Source organism: Chenopodium album, chromosome 5 (assembly GCF_948465745.1).
Source record: "Chenopodium album chromosome 5, dcCheAlbu1.1, whole genome shotgun sequence".
Lineage (NCBI taxonomy): Eukaryota > Viridiplantae > Streptophyta > Magnoliopsida > Caryophyllales > Amaranthaceae > Chenopodium > Chenopodium album.
Genome location: NC_137838.1, coordinates 66,912,474 through 66,918,473, shown reverse-complemented (window position 1 = coordinate 66,918,473; position 6,000 = coordinate 66,912,474).

Below are 6,000 nucleotides of genomic sequence, written 5' to 3'. Positions count from 1 at the left end.
CTGTCAAAAGAATATTTAGATACTTAGTAGGAACAGATGACCTGTACTTGTGGTACCCCAAAGGTGGTTCAATTGAACTATTAGGATACACAGATGCAGATTATGCTGGATTCCTAGTAGACAAAAAGAGCACATCTGGTATGGCACATTTCTTAGGTCCCTGCTTGATTTCATGGGGATCAAAGAAACAAAATTCTGTTGCTTTATCCACAGCAGAATCTGAATACATAGCTGCTGCAGCTTGCTGCTCCCAGCTGTTGTGGATAAGGAACCAGTTGAAAGATTTTGGTATTTTCTATGAAAATGTACCTATTTTATGTGATAATACAAGTGCTATTAACATTTCTAAGAATCCTGTGCAGCATTCCAGGACAAAGCATATTGAGATAAGACATCATTTCCTAAGAGATAATGTTGAGAAAGGTCTTGTAGAGCTGAGTTTTTGCAACAGTGAAGAACAAATTGCAGATATCTTCACTAAGCCATTGGGTAAAGAGTCTTTCTGCAAGTTTAGAGTCATGTTAGGTCTGACTAGGTCAAACTAAGAGACCTCTCTCAGCTGTTTTCCCCAATGATTGGCTAATTAAGTATTCTTTAAATGTGTGCGTGCATCATACCTTTGCAATCTGTCTATTATCTCAATGTTAATTGCTTATCTCTATGTGAGCAATATTGCAGCTAATCACTTTCAGGATTGAAGGCCATATTGAACAGATGAGCAACTGTTTCAGTAACCCTACCAGCAGAGGAAACAGCAGCAAATACAAACGGATTAATTTTGAAATTAATTTTAAATTAAACCGTGAGAAAATTTTTTTATTCTTATTTGATTTTAAAATCTTTTAAATATGGCAGTTATTTTCCTCCAACGGCAATTTGTTCTGACAGTTGCAATTATGGGCAGTTGTTCATTTATGGAAGTTATTTCCAAATTAAAATAACTTCCAAATATCTTCTGATTCTCTGATTTTATTTCTGATTGTCTCTATAATTCCTCTTGCTATATATTTGCTTCCCTTTCCTTGCTCCGTGATTATTCATCATTCATCAAAAATTCTCAACTTCTCTCTCTACACAAGATCAATTCTTCGAAGCTTAGACAAGCAACAATGGTGAGAAAGGCTGGAACTGGAAGGAAAGGAGGAAGGAAAGGAGGTTCCAAAGCAAGTTTGGCTAGTTCCCCCTCGTCAAAATCTCAAGAAACAATCAAGGATGTTCTTATGAACGTCTCTGAGCAGACTCCTTCACAAGCAACACCAGAAATCATCCCCTCTGAAACTGAACCCATCAAGGCCGTTCCCTTGAGACAATCTCCTTCAAAAGAGAATGTCTTGAAGGAAAAACCTGCCTCACCATCAAAGACTAAAACTTTAACCCCTTCTCCACAAAAATCCAAATCCAAAAAGGCCCCAAAAGAGAAATCCATCGAAACCCTCACTCAAATAACTGAAACCGTTTCTTCAAACCCCAAATCACCTTCTGAGGGGGAACCTGTTAAAAAGATAGCCAAGAAACTTGAAAAACAGTTAGAGGAACTGGCTGATGAAGGATTGGATGAGGAGAAGGAGGACAAGAAGATGGAGGAGGATCTAGATGTAGTGGTGACCAAGGTGGTTGCTGGTACCACTACTGGTTCTGTAAGGAAAAGGCAGACTAGGGCTGCTTCAAAGGTCATTAAGGGCTCAGAAGAGAAGGAGACTACACCATCTGAGTCTAAGAGAGGAGAGAAAAGGAAAGCAACATCATCTGTTTCCCGTATCTCCAAGGCTGCTAAAGGTAAACAACCTGTTAACCCCAGTACTGGTGCAACTTCTTTAAGTTCTAGGACTGTGTTATCTGGTTGTGGTGTTGAGAATGAATATTTTGATATTCCTGCTTTGAGTCAAGTTAAGGAACTTCTTGCGTTCCAAGGATGGATGTCTCTGTTTAATGATTTAAATGATGCTTTTGTTGGTCCTGTTCGTCAGTTCTTTGTTAATCTGAAGCAAAACATTGATATGTCTGTGGCATCAACTGTTTCTGGTAGTATTGTCCATGTTTCTGAGTCTGTTTTATCTGAGTTGCTGGGTATACCTAGAGATGGTTTTGGTAGATATAGCAGTGATGGGTGGCCCCTAATGGGAGGAGTAACACCTGAGGAGGTTACTCAGTTTTTGTTTGGAAAGAAAGAAGAAGCTGGTTCCCCTAGTGACTTTAGGGAGGCAATTATGTTGGTTCTTCACTCCATGTGTTTGAAGGTCTTTCTGCCCAAAGGTCAAGGCAGAGGTACTGTTAGGATCATGGACATGGTTCTGATCTATCTGATCCTGAAAAAGGTTAAGGTTAATCTGCCTGCTCTAATGATGGAGCACATGTTGTACTGCCATGCTTCATCCCACAACTCCCTGCCTTATGGTTCCTTTATCTGCAAAATCATCAAGGAGCAGAATCCCAAGTTTTCTTTTTCTGGTGAAGTGGTGAGTCTTCAGTTGTTCTCCAAGAAAATACTCACTCAAAAGAAGATTGACTACTCTGGAAAGAGGCTGACTTTTGTAGGTCAAGAAAGTAGCCCAAGGGATGCAGGGAACCAGGAGGAAATCACTCCTGAGGATGTGGCAATGCTTCTTGCCAAGTTGGAAAGGCAGGATGAGAGGATCATAAAGTTGGCTGCCAGTCTAGTGCTGGCTGAAGAAGAAAGGAAGCTTGATAAGCTTATGAACAACAGGAAATTCCTCACTATTTGCAGGGTGATTGATCACCAGTTGCCCCCAGAGTCTGGGATGCAGTTTGACTCTACACACTGTAGGATCATTGAGACGGATGATGAGGAATCCTCCAGTGAGAAGGGTCCTGATGCTGAAAAAGGAGAGGGTTCTGAAGAAGAGGAAAATGAATCTGATGAGGAAGAAGAAGAAGAGACAGAGGAAAAAGAGAAGAAGGAAGAAGAAAAGACAGCTGAGGAAGGTTCTGACTTCGAGGAGGAGATCAACCCAGAGGATGAAGAAGAGGATGAAGATGATGATGAATGATCACTTCAGTCTCCCCCTCCCCTTCCATTAACTGCCATAATATTTGCTGTTCCCCCACACTGCTAGACTGTTTTTCATGCAGTGTGGTTTCTATTATGTTTCTAACCTTCTGGTGTGTAATCCTGAACAGTTTTAAGCTTTTTCTGTTTCATGTGATTGAATAACCTGTTTGTGCTAACCTGCAGCATTGAGATTGATCAGTGGTTGAAACTACTGATTTTTGGCTTACTTGCGATATTTTGGTGTGCAATTCTATTTTTTGAATGCTTTTTAATGATGCCAAAAGGGGGAAAAGCAGGTTGAAGTTTCTGAAAAGGCCTTGTTAGACAATTAGATTGAGTCTTTTATTTCCTTGAGTCAGATAATCACAAAAACAAGTTAAAATAGAGAGAACAGTTAGATTAACTAACTGTTTCAGTGTCTTTTTCCAAAAATCCAAAAACAAGTTGTTTCTTTTAAATAAAGATGGCTATCCTGGTCAGTCATCAGTGTCATAAGTCTTTTACACAAGATATCCCTTGTGTAGAAAGTCTAGTAGAAAGTCTTGTCTTCTTAAGTGTAGATTAGAACTTTCTTTACTTTGCTGTTTCTCACTAACGTGCAGGTGCAGGAAACTTCAAAGTGTTTGTCATCATCAAAAAGGGGGAATTTGTTGAGTCACTTAAGGTTTTGAGTGATGACAAACAGCTGACTAGCTGGTTCTTGTTGGTTTTATATCATATCAACTGACATTTTGAACAGGAACAGCTATCCCAAGTACTTGAGGCAATATGAAGTCCTTTTGAATCAAAGCATTCAAGAAATATGTATCAGAATGTTCTATCAAGGAAGGCCGTCAAGACTTGAAGATTATGAAGTCTCTCAGATTAGGATAGTTGATCTTTGTAGTCTTTATAATGTTAAGTGTGCATGGATGTTTGTACGTAAGCTATCTGTATCCCTTACTTAGAATATTTAGTGTTGTAGAGATCAGGAAAAGTTGACCTGATCTCTAGGACACTAACAGGTTAGGAAACAGCTGCTTCGTAGCTTGTTTCGTGAACCTGGACATTAGTTCAGTAAATATTTTCTGGAATATATATTTCCTATCCTTAGAGAATATTTACTAAACTAATTGATTCAGTTTATGCAGAGTTGGAGATGAATTATTTCGCATATAACTTAGAATATATTATTCTACCCATTTATGGAAAGTAGAATAATATCTTAGAATATCTCTTATTTACAAAATAAAAGATATTCTATTTTCCTAAGTTATGATCTGAAAAGATCACGAAAGAATTCATCTCCCAACCTTATAAAAGCATAAACTCGATCAGAATTTCGAGTGAGCTTTTCTGAAAAACTTCTCTATCTTTGAAAGCTCGAAATACACTCTAAGGGAAATAGTTAGTTCATCTCTTACAAACTATTTATGCACACAGTAAGAATTGTTTTGTAATTATCTCTTGTAAGCTTTGAGTGGAAGCATTTAGAGGGAAACAAAGGGTTTGTATTGAATCACTAAGAGGTTAGTGATTGGGTAGCATTTACGAGTGTGAGTGCAAGTGCTTGTGAGTTCAAGTGCGAAGTGACACCTAGAGTTAGGTGTGGGGATCACGAGTGTGATCATTTGTAATTGCTTTTGTTTTTCAGAGTTGATTAATAAAAGTAATTAGGGTAGTGGAGGACGTAGGCTCAGAGTTGAGCTGAACCTCGTTAAATCTTTGTGTTGATTATTTATTGAATTTTCTGTTTCCGCTGCAGGACCAGTTCATCACCTGGTCCCCTTACTTAAATAGAGAAGAAAATCCAATAATTCTTAACACTGCCCTGTACTCAATTCAACCCCCCCCCCCCCTTCTTGAGTACCAGCTGCACTTTCACTAACAAAACTCCTTATGAACTTATGAAAGGGAGAAAACCTAATATTTCTTACTTTAGATCTTTTGGTTGCAAATGTTTTGTTCACAATAATGGTAAAAGGAACTTGGGAAAGTTTGATGAACGTAGTGATGAGGCAGTTTTCTTAGGATATGCCTCAAATAGTAAAGCTTATAAAGTTTATAATAAAAGAACAATGTGTGTTGAGGAGTCTGTACATATTATATTTGATGAGACTGAAAATTTGGTTGATGTACAGGATTGTGATGATGATTTCGAGATTGGACTTGTGCGTAAGCAAAATCCAGATGAGGAATCAGTATCACTGCAGAAGCAGCAAGTTGAAATTACAGAAGTAACAAATCCTGAAGCAAATGTTGAACCAGAGTTGGAGAATGCACCAGGAACTCAACTTCAAGAACAGATTGAAAATCATAATGAAGGCCAAAATGTGGAAACTCCTGAAGAAGTTCAACCTGAGTTCCAGAATCAAGTTCCTACAGAAGAACCAGTCAACAATAATGAAGAGAGGATGTATCCAATCAAAGATTTCACTCCAAGGCCCTGGAAATATCAGAAATATCATCCAGTTGACACAATCATGAGTGACATCACAAAAGAAACTCAAACAAGATCTCAGCTTAGGAACTTCTGTGCATTCAATGCATTCCTTTCTTCCATGGAACCTAAAAATTATGTTGAGGCTTTAACTGACGCAGACTGGATTAATGCTATGCAAGCTGAACTAAATGAATTTGAAAGAAATAAAGTTTGGCATCTGGAACCTAGACCTAAAGACAAGAAGTCCATTGGACAAAAATGGGTATTCAGAAACAAACTAGATGAACATGGTATTATTGTTAGGAACAAAGCTAGACTAGTTGTACAAGGTTTCAACCAGCAAGAAGGAATTGACTATGAAGAAACATTTGCACCTGTAGCCAGGTTAGAAGCTATTCGTTTACTTATTGCTTTTGCTGCTTATATGGGTTTTAGGCTGTACCAGATGGATGTCAAATGTGCATTCTTAAATGGATACTTAAATGAGGAAGTCTATGTGGAACAGCCTCCTGGATTTGAAAATCCAGAGTTCCCAAACCATGTCTATAAGCTTGACAAGGCTCTTTAT